General features: G+C 54.5%; 1 protein-coding gene across 1 annotated transcript in view; it reads right to left on the bottom strand.

Annotated features, from left to right (window-relative positions):
* CEP19 (centrosomal protein 19) overlaps window positions 1-18696 on the bottom strand; it is a gene marked incomplete at its 5' end in the record, with an annotated part of 119861 nt that overhangs the window by 62200 nt on the left and 38965 nt on the right. The gene's annotated exons all lie outside the window — the stretch shown is intronic.

The following is an 18696-nucleotide window of genomic DNA, read 5'->3' as shown; positions in this document are numbered from 1 at the left end:
GCCCTGGATCAGAGCTCCTGACAGGAATGATCCTGAGGAGCAAATAGGGAATTAGCAAATGGCACCCAATTAAAACCTGGAGTGGAGGTGTCAGATGCAGGTTTGGTACCCAGTTTGGTCCAGCCCTGCTCCTCCCTCCACCCTGCTGAGTCCATGGGGAGACAGCCCCAGGGTGCTGCATGGCTGTAGGAGCATCCATGGATCTTTCCCAACACATGGCCTCTGGGCTGCTCATCCCACTTGATTTCCTCTGGGATTGCCCTCTGAGGGGACCTGCCCCAGAGCCCTGAAACCATGAGCCCACCCCACTCCAACAGGACGAATGAGGGAAGGGACCAACACAGCCACGCACAGATTGTGCCTCAGAGATGAAACTTTATGGAACACAAGGCACCCCTAAAGCCATGGAGCAAAATCCCCAAAAAGTGCCCTCTCCTTGTGCCTGGAGGGCTCCTTTGCACTGCCCTGGGAAGGGCATTGGGAGCACAATCTGGCTTTTTTCATGGTTAAACTGAGCAGGAGACCTTTGGGTGGAAACTGAAACCTTTGAGGTTCTTGGTGGCTGCCCCAGGGAGAGTCTGGGATGCTCAGATCCCCCTGGGCAATTTTTTCAGAACCTCTTTTGGTTTGGAAATCGTGCTGAAAAGCCAGAGATGGGGCCTCTGTTTACCCCAGCTGATTTGCTGGCTCTGCTTTTGATTCAAGAAGTGCAAGATGAGAAAAGTCAGGGCTGAGTTGCCCTCCACAAGCCATTCCTGCGGGATCTTTCCCCAGCAGAGGATATTCCTGTGGCAGCCCAGAGCAGTGGGCTGGGATATGTGCCTGCGGAGAGGCTCATGAGATGTCTCCCTGTCACACAGGGATGGAACTTGAGCCTGACACTGCAGGGTAGGATGCTTATCCTATAAATGCAGCATCCAAAGGCAACCTGTAAGCACAGAGTCAGCACGAAATAATGGTGGGGTTCCCTTCCAGTTTCTTTCCCTGCTTTTTTATTTTTTTTTTTTTTTTTTTTTTTTTTTTTTTTTTTTTTTTTTTTTTTTTTTTTTTTTTCCCAGGACGTATTCAAATGTTTGGGATGTGCTTCTGGGGCTTCTGAGGCTTTTGGGGAGGTCATCTACTGGGCAGACTGATGTAATTAAGGGGAGTTAAGGGAGTGAGAGTAACTTTTGTTATTTTTAATTAAGAGGCTGCTTTTCCAGCACGGTAACGTTAATGGAGCAGGGGAGAGCTGCAGCTGCACAGACAGACAGACAGACAGACAGACAGACAGACTCGTTCCCAAGCTGTAAATCAAACTCCACAGCTCTGATTTACACCCTGGCCCTGTTCTGTCGCAGTCTCTGGTGCGGGGCTGAGCATCCGGGCTGCCCTCCTGGATCTCCTCGCTGCTGGAGCTGTGCTGAGGCTCCGGCTGCTGACTGGGGGCATTTCCCTCTGGAATAGTCCTGTCCAACCCCTGGGAGCCCTTTGCAGCCCGTCCTGCCCCCGGCAGCGCCCGGAGCTTTGCCCGGTGGTGCAGGGACAGCCAGGGGTGAGCTGCGCCCCGGCAGGGAGGGTTGGTCCTCGCTGTCCTCGGCCGGGGCGATGGAGAAGGATGCCCGGGGGGCTGCGGGGCTCAGTGCCGGGCGGTCCCCAGGCGGTGCGGCGGGGCTCGGTCCTGCCCGGGGGCGGCGGGCTCGGGGCTCTCGGGGGCCGGCGGGGGGAACTGTTTGTTGTAGAGCAGGCTGCTGTACTGCAGCTCCGGCGTCACCAGCCGCCGGCACGTCCGCTCCAGCTCCCCGTCCAAGCCCTGCTTGAGGTTATAGCCCAGGATGCGGGCCCCGCCGTGCTGCAGCGGCCGCAGCGAGGAGTCCTTGATGTCCTTGGGCCCCACGCTGCCCGTGCCCTGCAGGCAGGTCCGCGCCAGCTCCGCCCGCCGCGCCCGCAGCGCCCGCACCTCCCGCCGCAGCCGCTCCCGGCCCAGGGCGCGCTCGATCCTCTCCCAGAAGGTCCTGTTAAAGTGCGTGTAGATCTCCCAGTCCAGCCTGTTCCAGGCCTTGAGCTTCTCCACGGCCCAGCCCGGCAGCGTGGAGCGGGTGCTGCTGTCGCGGGAGTTGAGCGGGAAGGACACGACGCTGTCCAGGTCCCAGCACAGCAGCTCCTTCAGCAGCACCATCGACTCGTCGAAGTACTCGGAGATGAGCACCAGGTCGAAGGAGGCCTCGATGGCGTTCAGCATGAGCTGCACCCGCTCGGGGGACGCGTCCCCGTCGGGGTTGAAGCCGAAGTCGAAGGTGATGAGGTTCCGGGCGTAGTGGCGGTCCCCGCTGGCCGGGCTGTAGTAGCGGCGGGGCTGCCGCAGGAACTCCTCCAGGCTGCGCACCCGAGAGAAGGCTGAGGCGCCCTTGTAGTACACGAAGGACGATTCCATCAGCTGCACGGGGTTCCTCAGGATGGAGAAGTACACGGCAGAGCTGGGCACCACCTTCTGCACCTGCCGAGGAGGAAAAGGAGGTTTAAAGCTGGGGTGGGAAGAAGGGACCACAATGCCCACAGTCCTGCTGAGCAGAGGCACCTGCTGGGGATGGAGATGGGGGTGCTGGGGAGGATTCCAGGGTGCAGCTCATCAAAGGGGCTGTGGGGAGCTCCAGAAGAGTTACACGGGGAGAGCAGTGAGCAAAGCTCCCCACATTGGGCAGCCACAGGTTTGTGACTGGGCTGGGATAGAGACACTGCCTGTCTCCTTCCCTTTCCCCATGCCCACCTTCCCTCAGGTGGCATCCAGAGGGGTGGATGTTGGGCACAGCTGACCTGATGCACTTTGGATGTTCTCCTCTTGCAGCTGGTCCCCTCTGGGCCTGTCCAGGGAGCAGGACATGTCCCAGGGCCCACCAGACATCAAAGAGATGAGAGCTGCTGGCTGCTACAGATGCTGTCCCCCACTTTAGCCCTTTGCAGGGCTTCATCAGATCTGCTCACAGAAGTTCTCAGGAGATGCCAACAACATGCCAGGTACCCGTGGGCAATCCTGCCTCTCTTTAGTTCATCGCTGCAGAGTTTACGTGCTCGCCAGGTGCCCCTCCCTGTGTCCCCTGAGCCCCTGTCCCCCTTGCCCGCCGGCCCCGGCCCTGTCCCTACCTCCGGCTGCAGGAACCGCATGTGGTGGCAGAGGATGTTGAAGCGCCGGGGGCTCCGCGGGGAGAAGCCGTGCACGAACCTGGCCAGGAAGTGGTAGGGGTAGAAGAGCTGGAAGCCCCCACCCCGGGGGAAGGCGAAGGTGAGGTTGTGCGTCTCCCCGAAGCGGAACAGGATGTTCATGACGGTGCTGCTGGCGCTCTTGTGGACTTTCAGGAAAACAATGTCAGTCTTGGGCTTGCACGTCTTCCCTTGAGGGGTGACCCCTCTGGCCTGCTGAGCTTCTACAGCTGTTAAATCCTTGACCTCAAAGGCTTCTGTCCAGCTTGGGAAAAATCCTGTCCCCAGGTCTGGTTTGTAAGGATCCTCTGCCTGCAGAGGCTGAGCTGAGTTTGGGATGGGCTGTATAAATGAGGTGCCCCACTCAGGGTGGGGAAAACTCACAGCCTGAGGCTGAGTCTGGCTCTGGACCTCCACCTGCACCATTGCAGGTGGGGACATTCCCCTCTGCTCCTGTGTGCTCAGCCTGTTTGCCAACATGATGAACTTGCTGGTGACGGCCTCTGCCAGACCTGTGGCCACCCTCCAGGGAAGGCTTGGAGAAGGACTTTCTCTGGCTGCTTTTCCCAGGCCAGGCAGCTGGGGTTTCAGCTCCATGGGTGACAGATGGGCTTTCACCTTCTCACTGCTCTGCTCAGGCTGCTGCATCCAGCTCTGCTCTCGGCTGTTTGCCAGAGGGGTCTCCTGTCTGAAGTACAGATGCATCCTGAAAACATCCCCAGTCGAGGTAGGAGCTGGCTCAGCTTCCCTCTGGCCCTGAGGGGAGTCATCCTCCCACAGCAGGTCGGGGCTGTGGAGGGCAGAGCCCAGCCCACGGCCCATGGTGTCCTGCAGGCCACGCTCCAGCTCACGCTGGCAGCTCCTGTGATGGGGAGAACACAATGCTGGAGATGGGAGGACACTGCAGAGGCAGCTCCTCTGCAGCCCAATGAACCCCCTGACACCCCAAAGTCACCCTAAAACATGTTTCCCTCTTTTCTTGGGGGAGGGTGGCATTGCTGATGGGTATAGGGGCTTCACTGCTGCCCTGGAGGAGAGAAGTGGGTGCAAAAACTTGGGCTTGATCATCTTGGAGCTCCTTTACAGCCTTAATGATTTTATGAAGAGAAGGACAGGTCAGCAGTGATGTGGCAGTGTCTCTGTCCTGGCTCTCCACAAAACCCTACACAGCCCTTGAGCCCAGTTGTCCCACTCTGGGGTTATCTGCAATCACTCCTCCAGCCTCTCCAGACCACCAGCTCCTCTCTCTCCTTGCCTCCTCTTGCTCTGCCCCTTTCACCACCCTGTTGTGCTCCAGCAAGACAAAGCCCAAAGCAGCCTTGTCTGACCCAGGGTGGGCTCAGCTCTGGCCAGGGCATAGGGTGAGATGTGGGACCCCCAGAGGGTCCTCTCTCACCTGGATTTCCCTCCCTGTCTAAGGAAGACTCTGCTGGGTGGTTTCCAGGAGGGCCATTCTGAGCCCACCTCAGTGGCCAGCAGGAGGCTGGAGGACGAGGTGCAGGTTTATAATCCTGCTCAGGACCTACCCAGGAGGCTGCAGCTTCTCCACAACCTGAAGTGTGACCAGGAGGAGGATGAGGAGGCTGAAGAAGATCCAGAGCCGACTGGGCTGGCACCTGTAGATTGCACTCAGCTTCCTGCAAGGAAACAGATATTTGAGACCATTCGTGGGGAGAAAAAGGCAGGACCAGTGATGTGTGTGAGGCAGGGAAATGTGCCTTGAGGCTGTTTTATTTCTGATCGTTATTTCAGGTAAGTCACGTTTTCAGGGGCGGAAATGATGCAGAGGCAGCGATAACTGGGGAACCTCCAAGGCTGTGCCCCAGCACTGCAGCCTCGTGGAAATTTCCAGATGGGCCACAGATAATGTGCTGAAAAGCAAACAGTGATAACCACTGAGTCCCTTGGCTGCCCAGGGACGCCTTCCTGGAGCAGCCTGAGCTCCCCCCAGGCAGCAGGAACAGGGCCCTGCCTGTGTGTTCCCTGTCCTTCCTGGCCAAGGAGGATCAGGATCTTGTCTTCATCAACATGGACAATAAAACTCTTTTTTCCCCTGCTCTCCCCACTCTCTGCTGTTGGACTGCCATCTGCACAGGCTCCAGCTGTGGCTGCAGATGTGATGCCACCATGGGGGCCTCAGCAGTGCCTGGATTTTAGTCTGATTTTAGCCATGTCTACAACAGCAGTGTGATTTCTTCAGGCCATCAGAATTGTTCTGTGAGGGTTTGGGTTGTGTATGGCAACATTAAGGTCATGGAGATGCTGCCACAGGGCTCCTTCTGTTTGCAGGGCTTGCTGCAAACCCTGGTGGAGCTTGATTGTAGCTTTAATCTTCAGTGGAACAGATGAGAGGCTGAATTTCCTGGAAAAAAGGATTTGTTTATATTTTATTTTTTCACAGAAAGGTTGTCTAGTCCCAGCAAATGTGACACTTGGAATCATGGGTTAATGGTGGCCTTGGCAGTGCTGGGGGAAAGACTGGACTCAATGATCTTAGAGGACTTTTACAACCTGAATTGATTCCCTTATCCTGCTGGTTTTTCCCCTGGGAGCTCATTGTTGCATAACAGGAGATGATTTGTACTGAGGATCTGGTTAAACCCTCTGGGATTGTGCTCTGCTGTGGGGGAAGTCCAACCTGCCAGCCCCAGGGAGGGAGGGCCACAGGCAGCAAGGATCTAAATGGGAGAAATTAATGAAAGCAGAAATTTGGGCAGAGTCTCCCTGGAAGCTGCAACATTCCAACAGCCACCCTGGGTTCGTTGGCATTTCTGCCTTCCTGCAGTGATCAGCTTTGGACCAAGACAGTGGGACTGGGACTGCACAGACCTGCTTGTCCCAGAGCTTCTTCATCTCTGTGGTGCTTTATCTCCTGCTCTGGGCAGTCCTGTGGCATATGGGAGCAGAACTCACTTGGTGAGGCAGCAGTGACACAAACATGGGCTGTCCTAAGGGGTCATCCCACTGGTGCAGGTCAGGAATTCAGGTTTGCTACTGAGAAACTGGATTTGTTTCAGGAAAACCATCAGCTGTCATGATTAAGTAGTGGTTTGATAATGACAGCACTGATTGCAATGTTTGGACACTCATGGACACCATTCTGCCCTGCTCCCAGTAATGTCCCTTCACTCAGCTGAAACTCTCAGCTCCTCCCAGGAGGATTTTAGTGTCTAAAGTACTCAGGACTGGAAAGGCTGGGAGATCTTGGGCCATGGCAGTGCTACTGAGGATTCAGAAGGTGTCATTACTACACCCATCAGCATCCCCAGTCCCAGTGGCATCCTGGAGGTATCCACACTTTTTGCCACTTGAGGAGCAGACGGCCACGTTTGGATGAGACAGGAGGTGGCAAATGCATCTGTGGGTCAGTGCCTGGCTGTGCCAGTCGCACAAGGAGACTCTTGTGAGGTCAGAGATAAACAGATGTGACAAATAATAGAGCAGAAAAATGCCAAATGCTTAAACAGAGCTTAAAATGCCAGAAAGTGTTAAAGAGGGAGGGTTGAAGCCGAGACCCGAGGCTGCCCCAGGGCTGGTGTGAGGAAAGGTTTGTTGAAATAACTCCATGTGGAAGATCAGAGAGACCATAGAGGGAGAAGGCAGTGAGGGAGGAGCTGCTCCAGAATAGAGTGATTCCCCTGGATCTGGTTGGAGACAGGCAAGTGGAGTGTTCATTATATTATTATATTATGATCATCATAATTTTGTCTGGCTGACCACAGTAAGACAAGCAGCAAGAATGAAATGAAGAGCTGCACTGTGATATTTAGTGATACACACAGACTCTGGGGGGGATCTGCAGGAGCACACAGTAATGAAGGCAGAATGATGAAACACTTCTCCAGGCAGAGCTGGGGGCAGCACCCTCTGCCACTCCCAGATCTGTGTTTGGAGCAGGTATAATTCTGGGCTTGCTTCCACAGAATCCCAGACTTTCAGCCCCTGAGAATCTGTGAAAGATCCAGGTCCTTTGGCTCTTTTGGGGTGGCTGTTGTGTTGGTGGAACACCCAGCTGAGAACACACAACACGTGTTGGGCTGACATGTGCTAGGGCTGGCCAGGCTGGCACAAAGCCAGAGCCTTTCCTTCCCTCCTCCAGGGACATCAAGGAGGGTGTGCTGAGAAAGTGGCAGTGCTCAGACTTGCACTGAAGGTGCCAAGAAGTTGCACTGGAGGCAGCAAAACATCCATTAAATGGTTCATGGTGCTTGAGCAGCCCTGGTCTTGGAGGATGGAGCAGGTTGGCAAGATGTAAGTGAACAAAAAGCCGTCAAAAGGCTCAGCTGCCCTCCGTGCACAGCCTCCTCTCCATTTTCAGTCCGATGGGCTTAACTAGCAGAGTTCAACACCTGAGACCAGAGCACAGGGAGGTGTCCCGGACTGCACTTGCAGGGTGGATTGGGCTGCAAGAGCCCAGCTCCTGCAGTCTTTGGAGATGCCTCCATCTGCAGGCAGGCTACAGCTGAGGAGCCCCCTCAGACCAGAGCCTGTGTGCTGTCATCCCCACTAGTGACAAACGGGATGCAGAGCTGGATGCAGCACCCCAAGGATGCTTTTGGCTGCAAGAGCTCAGTGGAAGAGCCAGAGCAGCCCCCTATGCTGGCTCAAGGGATTTAATCCAAACCTGAACTGATGGGCAAATCTTTGCAAGGAATGGTGCTCTCAGTGCCAGCCCCAGCAGGGGAGAGGGAGCCACTTGTTCTCAGCAGAACTGCAGATTTCCCCTTGGTTATTCCTCCCTGCTCCAAGCAGAGCTTCCCTCTGACCCTTCAGTGGCCCTTCCCTGTCCAACACAGAAACAAAAGCCCCAGCCAGGATGGGTCTGTGGCTGGAGGTTTCTGGGCTCTCAGGGTCCCAGCCAGCTGTGGGTGCTCTGGGAGGTGCTGAGGCTGAGCTCACTGGGAAGGTGAGTTGCAGGGAAAGATTTGACTGTTTTGGTGTGCCCAGATATTCTCCAGGCAGCGAGAGAAGTTGCACAAGGAATTAATGTACACAATACATACATCAGCCACAGCCTGCTCCCTCTGGCCAGTCACTGGAGCCATTTTTTTGGCACTAAATGAGAAATTGGGTGAAATAGTCATCAGGATGCTCAGGTAGCACAGCAAGGGCACAGTGGCACTGCTTGCCTGTGTTGGTGCCCACCCTACACCTGACACTGAGCCCTCAGCCTACAGCTCTCCCCCAGCCAAAGAACTCTGCAGTCAAGGAAGTTCCTTGCCCTTCCCTCATCCCTCCTGTCCAAACCAGAGGCTGTGGAAGAAGGCACCTCACCCTAGGGGTTGCCATGTGAAAAACTTGCACAGAGACACATTTCTGCTCCACACCTAGTCCTCTGGTGACCTGGGATGCTGCAGGAGGGACGAGCACCCCATTGCCCTGCCAAGGTCTGTGCCATTCTCCTTCCTTGGCGGCAACAACCTCTCAAAAGATGCTGTTTTCCAGCCACCCTTGGAGCATGACCAGAAGGGAAAATCCCCATCACCCCAGACTGCCCTGCACTGATGTGCAGCAGGAACATCTGTCCTGCCCATTCCCATCACCACTTCAACTATTTCCCAACACAGAGGGATCTGCAAGGACATCACCTCTGGGTGGGATGGAAAGAGAATTTTACTTGGGGAAATAGCATTTTACTTAAATAAATACATAAAAATATTCCACTTACGTGACCAAGTACCTTCTGAACCTCAGCATGGTGAGCTGGAGCCTTGGCTGGGGAGCGGGTGGTTATCATCCGCCCGGGAGACTGGAAAACAAACACCCAGAGCCTGGATTGTGTGCTGTGGCCAGGGGCCCCTCCCTGGGGGGGGCACTGGGATAGAGATCCCGTCAGACCTTCCCACCAGTGCCCTGTGCCTGCCCCAGGGAGTGCCCAGCCTCTGGGAGGGTGAGTGGCACCTTCACCCCTGCCACGTCACTCAGAGCACTGGGCAGCCTGTCCACCCATGCCAGTGTCCCTGCCTCACCCCTTGGTTTCACCCATGGCTGTTGGTGTTCCACTTTGGCCCTTTCTTTTCTTTTCTCGTGTCCTGATTTTGCCCCTTGGCAAAGCTGAGGGCAGAGGGCTGTGATTGCTGAGCTCTTGGTGTACCCAATGTCTCTAGGTCGGTGCTGTGTCACCCCGCATGGCAGGGACCTTGATCCATCCATGCTGGGCTGGGGGTGTGGCAGTCCCCAGCTCCCTCCTTTGCTGGTTTGGGGAGCACAGGGGGCCAGTCTGAGAATGGCACATGAAAGACATCCATGAGTTAAGTGGTGTCTGGAGCAGGGAATGTGATGAGGGGAGGCAAAGTCCTCAACCCCTCGTGCTGGGACTGTGCTGTGCCAGGATGACCAGCAACAGGACAGCCCTGCCAGGAACTCAGCTGGCTTCCAGTACCAGTGGGAAAGTGGTCACTGGGTCTGCTTCTTGCTGGCTGGTTGGATAATGTAAGACAAAGGAGGACAGGGAAGCTGCCCTCTGCCATGGAGGTCCTATGGCCACATCCTTCCCCTTCAAGGCTCATCCCAGCCCCCTGCACAGCATCAGCCATGCCCTTTGTGTCACTGGAGGCCCAGGCAGTTTGTGTGCTTCTCCTCTTTGGGCACAGACTCCTGGGGTGGTGTGGAGGAGAGTCCCTGGCCATGTGTGCTTTCCCTTGGCCCCTGCCCACGGGGCTCAGGAAGTGCATAAGTGGTGGATAAGTCACTTCCAGCTTGGACCTTGGCTCTCTGGAGGCACAGAGGGGCCCAGCTCCTTCCTTTTCTGTCACCAGCAGGCACAGGCAGGTGCTGCCTCTCCCCGTCCACCTCATCAAAACCACAAGTTTGCTGTGGGGCTCTCATGTTCTCCACCCATCCTGGGCTCCAGCTCTCTGCCCGGGCTGGCAGCTTCCCTGGGAGTCTGGGGCTGCCTGAGAACCATGCAAGAGCTTACAGGGATCAAATCCTCTCTGGTGCAGGGGCTGAGGGTCAGGGCTTCTCCCCTCTGCTTCCCTCTGCACAGCCATGCTCCATGGATAAACCTGCTGGGGGTGGATGGCTCAGGGCTCTGTGAGCATCCCCCATGCAGGATCTCCAGGGAATGTCCATGGGGCACCTTTGCTTGGGAGCATCCAGAGACTCATCAACATGAGGGTGTCCATACAGGCTCGATCTTGCTCCTCTTTGGCTGTTTTCTCTTGTTTGATGGTCACTGGTGGGATTTGCCACTGCTCAGCTCACTTGTTTGCTTAAGGACAAACCTGTTAGTCTGTGGTGACCTCATGGAGGTCTAGTTTCCATCTGTAATCCTGCTCAAGCCATCCTCTATTCCTGTCTGCAGCCTCTTCTTGGGCACAGCTTGAGGCACCTGTGGAGGAAAAACTCAAAAGGCAAAGTTGTCTGTTCCTGCAGGAATGTGGTGATAGGAAGCAGGGTGTGTGTGCTCCCCACTGCCTGTGTGCTTCCTGTGCCAGAGGCTGCATCTGAGGGACCTCAGCAGCTCTCTTGGGATCCTTCTACTACCTCACAGCTGCATCCTACAGAGGCTGTCCTGGACTGTGACCTTGGCAGGACCAGTGTCATTCCTCTGAGACTACACCTGGTGGTCTCCTCCCTCCCACAGGTGCTGGAGTGGGGGTCAGGACAGGGCCAGGTAAATGCACCTTCTGCAGTTGTGTCTCTTGAGAAGCAGAGGTGCCCTTGTAGGAGGGATTGGGCACCTCCTTAGGTGGCTGCTCATTCACTGCTGACCTCAGCAAAAGGCAGCTGAGGGGCCCCAAAACCCCAGTCCCTTCCTGTCCCTGTGCAAGATGATGAGCAAGGACATGGCTTCAGGACCTTCAGGACCCTCAGGACCTTGCCACTCCTGCAATGGCTTTCCTGCTTAGCCTGTCCTTGGCCCACAGGAACTGCTGGTGGGTTTTTCCCAGGATTGCTGGACAAGCTGCACCTGGAGAGCAGCCACCTCTAGTGCATTTGTGCCCAGGGTGGAGGTGGAGAGGAGCACAAGGGAAGGAGCCTCTCTGGTGAAGAGGAAAGGAGACCTGGGAATGTGGTTGCCCCTCCAGTGAGGAGGAGAGCAGACCTGTGACCTGGGCTGGGCCAATTGCCAGAGTAATGGGTGGTGTGAGTGAGGGAGAGCCCTGGGCTTTGCAAGGGCTTGAGCCTCACTGTAACCTCATAACCTCAGCCAGCCATCTGCCAGGCTTCATCCTCACCTTACTCCTTTTCCTGCTGCATGTAGAGCACACCAGCACAGGAAGAACTCAGCAGAGAGCTGTGTGTGGGTTTTTGTTTGGGCTTGCTGAAGGCAGATTCTGTTTGCCATCAACAACACTCCCTGCTGAGCCCCGGGGTGTGAACAGCCACCTGCAGGTGGGTGGCACAACAGGGTTCCTGGCAAAGGTGACAGCCAACAAGGACCTTCCAGGCAGGAGCAGGGGAGCTTTGTTCTCCTGAGAGAGCTTCTTTGTTCTTCTGAGATGGCTTGGATGGCAGGAAACTGCTGCAGGAGTGAGGAGCAGGAGAAAAGCCACTGTTGCTCCCTGGGACGATTCCTTGGCTAAGGAGGAATCTGACATCCTTTGTGTGTTGGCAAAGGGAGGCAGCCTGGAGGGTTCAGGCAGCCAGGGAGGTGTCTTTGTTAGGAGCAGAGTCTGGGATCCTGGGGAAGATGAAACTGCTGCAGGGCTTTGCCAACTGGGGCAATAGCTGGGGATTTCCTGGCTCTGGAGTGGCCTGCAGAGGTTTCCTTAGCAGAGGGTGGAGAGTGATGGAGCTCCTGCTGGAAATGGCTCCTGGCTCCTGAAGTCAAAGCAGAACATCTGCAAAATAAACAAAAACCTCAGAAAGGAGGAATCAATGCTGCTTAAGTGAACCCATTAGCTGGAGCAGGTAAACTGGAGCAATACAGAAAAGTCATATTCAGGGTTAGAATTATCCTGGAGAGGTCCTGGAGTCAAAGTGCTACTCATGAGCTCATGTTAGAGGGGTCTGGAAGATCTCCTGGCAGTGCTGTGATGATGGGGCAGACTCCAAAGAGCCCTGGCTGGTACAAGTGGATGAGGAGCCATTCCACAGGGCAGCACCAGGGTGACACTGGCTGCATCCACAGTGGGAGTCCAGAGCCCAGAGTCTCCTGGCTCCACACTTGTCCCTCTGCCTCCTGCAGGAAGACAGAGTCTGAGGACCTGGAAGGAGGTTGTTGCCACTGGGATAAGACAGGGAATGAATGCCTGATGTGGGACTGGGTTCCATTCCTCCCTGCAGATCACCACAAGGACCCTGATCACATTGCTTAAGTATGGGGGTTTTTTCTGCATTTAATTTTTAAATTTTTCTTTTTATATTGTGTTTGTGTGTTTGCATGTGCACTTTGCTTAAACAAGGATTTATGTCCATCGTTTTCTGCCAACACATGGTCACTTTTGTCATTTGTACCCTGGCAGCCTGGAGCTTGCTGGATCTTAAAGGGGGATGAAAAGACATGAGGACTATGTGTGCCTTCCCAGCAAGAGTCAGCTGGCAGCTCCAGATGCAGGGACAGATTGGGGAAGCTGAGTTCTGGGACACTCCAGTTTCCTGGGCCTGCAGTTGTTCCCAGAAAACTCCCAATGGAGAGAATCCTGAGAGAGGGCCCAGCTGTCCCCTTGCTGCCAGCAAACCCTTTGTGCAGCTTTTCTGTTTGCTTTTCAAACCAGTTTCCAGACAGACCTGTTCCTGGACTGAGCCATGATAATTTCTGGATGACTCTCCCTGGGGTATCCAGCACTCTGCCTTATCAGAAACATGCAAGTTTGCTCTCTGAGTTGTTCTCCAATCCATCAGCCCCTGGGCCTCCCCTTCTGCACTGGGCAGCCAGGCTCCATCAGTATCCACCTAAGTTGATCTTTAGTTAATTTTACACTTAGCAGAGAGAGCAAGGCATGCCCATTAACTCCAGCAGTTCTCCTGGACACTGAGCCTGCCCTGCAGTGACCATGCCCATCGATACCAGCTCTCTGAAAGGATGCTCAGGGAGAAAATGCATCCAGATGGGAATCTGGGAGCAAAGTGTGGTGGGAGCTGAGTGCAGGACTGGTGCTGTGGCTGCTGGGCTGTGTGGGATCTCACTGTCCTGGGGAGCTTGTCCCAGAGTCAAGGCAGTGCCAGCACTGGGCAGAGCTCCTCTTGGCTGGGGATGCTGAGGAGCAGCTGGGTAAGTGTGGCTTTAGGCAAGGAGTGCGTTGTTGCTCTGGATGCATGGTTTTGGCTGCAGTTGGGACTTTGGCCCTAATCGTACTTTTATTTGTTCTTTAATCTCAGTCACCTTATCAGAAGCCTTTGAACAACTAAACACATCTCTGCTCACCTGGAGAACAGGCTTTGCTCTTTCTTTTTGGTTGGTTTTGTTTGCTTGCCAGAGACCTCCAGGAGATTAAGTGATCCCTCACGAACCTGGGCTTTGCCTTGAAGCCTCTGGAGGCTGCAGCATTTGCAGCACTTGGGTGCTGAAAGACATCTGTATTTTAGAGTGACTGACATTGGACCAGATCCCTCAGGGCCTTGTAGGATCCAGGATCTGAGCCATTCCTGAGACTATCCACGTTGTCTCATCAAAGACATCAAGTTACATGTTACTGGGAGGACTTGCTGGTCTGTCTGCAGAAGAAGAAATGAAAATGGGCTTCCCAAACACTGGGTGCCATGGGCTCTCCACAGCAGAGGTGGCATGAGCCTCCACTTGTCATTATATTTTGTCCAGTTTTGGGCTGTTCAGAACAAGAGAGACCTGGAGCACCCAAAATGCTGACGGGCCTGGAGCATCTCTGTGCCCAGGAAAGGCTGAGGGAGCTGGGGCTGTTCAGCCTCCAGAGCAGCCTCAGCTGAGAGGGGCTCAGCCCTGGGTGTCCCTGTGTGCAGGGAGGGCTCTGAGCAGGGCCAGGCTCTGCCTGGGGGCCCAGCAATGGCACCAGAGCCACGGGCAGGGACTGAGCCCAGGGAGCTCCACCTGGACATGGGGAAGGACTTTCCTGGGCAGTGCCTGAGCCCTGAACAGATCCCAGAGAGGCTGTGGAGTCTCCCTCAGTGGGGATATTCCAGAGCTGTGTGGACACAATCTGTGCCCTGTGCTCTGGGATGGCCCTGCTGGAGCAGAGGGATCCACTGTGGTCCCTTCCAACCTGGCCCATTCTGGGATTCTGTGGGTGAATTTGACTCCCATGGGTGAATTTCATGCAGTTTCAGTTTGCTCCCACTGCCTCCTGTCCTGTCACAGGGCACTGTTGAGAGCAGCCTGGTTTCCTGCCTTCATTTCCTCCCATCAGATGTTTATACACATCTACAAACTCCCTCCAGGACTCCTCTGCTCTGGGATGAGCAGCTCTAGCTCTCTCAGCTGCTCCTCACATGAAGGATGCTTCAGCCCCTCACCACCTTCATGGCCTTGCACGGGACTGGCTCCAGTCACTGCATCTCTCCTGTACTGGGATCCCACTGAACAGAGTGGGAAAGGAGGCTGCTGGAGCCAGGGAAGCTGTGTTCCTCCTAGGGATGGCCAAGGATGTCTTTAGGACTCTCCATGGCCAGCAGGAGCCGTGTGCTGCGTCTGACCCCAAGGAGTGGGAAGTGGGAAGTGCTGGGTCCAGCTCCAGCTTTGCCTCATCCAGAGCTTGGTGCCCACAGCAAAATAGTGGAAATGGTTTTCAGGGAAAGTCTGGAGAGAAAAGCTGTATTGATCGAGGGAAACTGGGTGGAGCAGAAGTTTACAGAGCAAATGCCTTTTGAAACATATCAGCAGGCAAACAGGGTGGGGAGCTCACGGGCTGATGCCACCTCCTATTTATGGAAAGGGTGACAGGATGTCCAGATAAATGTGATGCCTCACCTGGTGGGAAAAACAATAAAACAGTGAAATCTAGGAGAGATTTTATGGTTTCTAGGAAAGTTCAGCATCTCCATGTGTGTACTGAACAGCTGCTCCCATCACTACAAGACAGATGGTGAGGGGCTGAAGTGTGTCCAGGGAAGGGAATGGAGCTACAGAAGGGTCTGGAGTACCAGGAGCAGCTGAGGGAGCTGGGGAGCTCAGCCTGGAGAAAAGGAGGCTCAGGAGAGACCTCTCTCTCCACAACTCCCTGACAGGAGGGTGCAGTCAGGTGGGGTCAGGCTCTGCTCTCAAGGAAGAAAGGACAGGATGAGAGGAAACAACTTCAAGTTGTGCCAGGGGAGGTTCAGGTTGGATGTCAGGGAAAAATTCTTCATAAAAAAGGTTGTCTAGCATTGGCACAGCCTGCCTAAGGCAGTGGTGGAGTTCCCATCCCTGGAGGGATTTAAAAGTTGTGTGGAAGTGGCACCAGGGGATATGGGTTAGTGGTGGATTTAGTGCTGTGGGAGTAGGTGGATTTGATCCTAGAGTGTTTTTGCAACCTTAATCATTCCTTGATGCTATATGTGAGTTACCCTGGCCTCATCTTGCACTGGGGGGGGGGGGGGGGGGGGGGGGCATTCCTGGGCTATGGAGGGAAGCTGAGGGCCCTCACCTGAAGAGGGTGGCCAACATGGGCTGTTCCACAGGGTCTCCAAGGGGAGCATCCCTTGCACACCTGCCCTGCTGACTGAGATGGCTTTGCAGGGTCATGCCACAAACAGTTTGCTCTCCTCTCTCTGAGTCCCATCTCTGCACAAGCAAGCCCCTGTTCAGTCTGAGGAAGGACACTGGAGCCTCCTCCTCATATACCAAGAGCTTTTGAACTCCCATGAGGCTGTGTCAGATCTCCTGGGAATTTGTCCATGGAGTCCCATCAGTAAGTGGAGCAGTGCTAGTGTCCACAAAGGACTTGGAGATGGAAGAGCACCCACCAGGGAAAGGGAAAAAACAGTGCCTGGAAAACTACTATCCAGAGATCTGGGAGTCTTGGGTGGGATGGAAGACCTGTGTACATCAAAGGAAAGATGGAAAACATCAGGACAAACCAGCAGGGCATGAGCAATCCGGGATATTCCTGGAGTGTGTGGATGAAAATGTCCTTCTCCAAGGAATAGAGAGGTGCTGTGCTGGGTCTTGTTCTCACCAACAAGAAGGGGCTGATTGGGAATGTGAAGCTCCAGGACAGCCTGGGTGCCATGACTATGAAAGGTTCAAAATCCTTAGGGCAGCAATGAGGGCGCTGAGGAAACTCCCAGCCCTGGGCTTCAGGAGGGCAGATTTTGGTCTCTTCAGGGAACTGCTTGTTAAAGAACCACAAGATAATGCCCTGGAGGTAAGAGGGGCCCAAGGAAGGTGGTCGATATTCAAGGATCACCTCCTCCAAGCTCAGGAGTGATGAATCCCAAAAAAGAGGAATCACAGAATCCCAGTATCTCAGAATATCAGAATAGTCTGGGTGGGAAGGGACCTTAAAGCCCATCTTGTTTCACCCCCTGACATGGACAGGGACATATTCCACAAGACCAGCTTGCTCCCAGGCAAAAAATCCAGGAGGTCTCTGTGGATGAACAAGGAGGTGCTGGAGAATTTCAAACACAAAAAGGAAGCCTAAAGAAGATGAAAGCAAAGACAAATAGCTTGGGAGTAATGCAGAGCAATTGTCAGAGCAGGCAGAGATCAGGTTAGGAAAGGTAAAGCACTGATAGAATTAAACCTGACCAGAGACATCAAAGGCAACAAGAAAAGCTTCTACAGGTAAGCTGGAGATAAATGTAAGATTAGAGAAATTGTGGGCTGTCTCTGGAAGGAAATGGGAGGGCTGGTTTATGAGAAGGCTGAGGTACTCAGTGAATTTTTCACCCCAGTTTTCACTGACAAGTGCTCCAGCCACAGTACCTGGGCCACGGGAGGCAATGGCAAGGCCTGGGAGAATGAAGATCCACCTCGTGTGGGACAAGGTCAGCTCTGAGGCCACCTTAGGAACCTGAAGGTGCACATGGAGCCTGTGAACACCAACATCCCAGTGAGGATCCAGTACAGATTCAGCCTCTCAATCCATCCTGGCTGTCACAAGGGGTGTGTGAGAGCTGATGGAGCCTGGTGATACAGACACAGCACCAGTGTGGGCCTTTCCTGGGCTGCAATGCAAGATTTAACTGAAAGTATGTATTCTATCAACTATCTGTTGAAACCAGTTGGGGAAGTGTTGTTTTCTCTTCTATGACCCATTCCTCATGGCTCCAGGATGAGGGGGGCAGGTGTCTTCTGTTAGTGAACCAGCAGTAAAACCAGGTGGGGCAGTGTTCTTTATCTCTCCCACCACCCATCCTCCCTCCAGGGGATCTCTGCTGTCCATGGGCCATCCAGGCTCACTGCAGGGCTGATACAATTCCATCATCCCATGGGGAGATGCTCCACCCAGGGGGAGGAGCCCAGCATTCCCACCTGGATCAAACCTGGGATCCAGAACACCAGCACAGCCTGTTTGCACTGGATTCCCAGAGGGAGACCAGACCCATCTCACCACCAATGGACCTTCAGAGGAAACCTCCACCCTTGTACAGGGTCATCTCTGCTCCAACAGAACCACATCTGTCACTGCAGGAGGACTTGGTTGGACTGACACCAACACCCTGACCAACAGGGTGTCAGGTTGTGTTCTGACTCTGTCAGGGTATTTCTTTTTTTGTTTGTTTATTTTTTCATAGTACTACATTTTTATTTTTTAATATTCCTAATAAAGAACTGTTATTCCTATTCCCATATCTTTGCCTGAAAGCCCCTTAATTTCAAAACTATAATAATTTGGAGGGAGGGGATTTACATTCTCCACTCCAAGGGAAGCTCTGGCTTTCCCTGGCAGACCTGTCTTTCCAAACCAAGACAAGGCCCAAGGCAAGGGTTCTGCTGGCAGCCCTGCCAGGGCTGGATCTGCCTCAGGGTACCAGAAAATTGCTCAGAAACGTCCTGCTTCCTGCTCATATGGAGAAGCAGGAAGGGCAGAAAGGGCCACCTTCATTCCTGGGATGGCCTGGAGCCTCCAACAGGAGGGTGCTGTTCAGGGGGAGCCACTGGGAAGTTCCAAAGAGCCACCTCCTACTTGCCAGGGTTTTCCTTCCTACACCTCCATGACATTTCCATCAGTCTCCAGGGCAGGAGGCACTGTGGGGCTGTGGTTGCCTTGAGAGGCCTCAGCTGCCCTGGCTGGGGCAGACACAGCCCCCAACACTCTTGACACTGAAGTTTGAGGGCTATTCCTGGGAAACAAGGTCTGCTAAGGCAGCAGGGAGGGGTGGGCACAAGCTCAGCCACAATGCCAGGAGTTCTGCAGCCACTTGGGTCATGGAGGGGGGTGGAGCAGGGTGGCAGTGACGACCTGGCACCCTTTGGGATGCACAGCCACCACACAGCTCCTGGGGGTGCCCTGGAGTGGGGAAGCACTCTGGGCTTCTTCAGAGGAGACCCCTGAATATGAGGCACATCCCAATTGGGGCTCTCTTGTCCTGGGGAGCCCAGCACTGGACACAATGTTCCAGGGATGGCCCCAGTGCTGATCCCCTCCTTGATCTGCTGCCAAGCTGCTTTTTCAGTGCATCAGCCCCATGATCCCTGCACACAGCAACCTTCACAGGAGGAATTAGAAACAT

This window comes from Zosterops lateralis, assembly GCF_965231275.1.
Source record: "Zosterops lateralis genome assembly, chromosome: 10".
NCBI lineage: Eukaryota > Metazoa > Chordata > Aves > Passeriformes > Zosteropidae > Zosterops > Zosterops lateralis.
The sequence above is the reverse complement of the archived record's forward strand: the minus strand, read 5'-3'. Positions and strand labels throughout refer to the sequence as shown.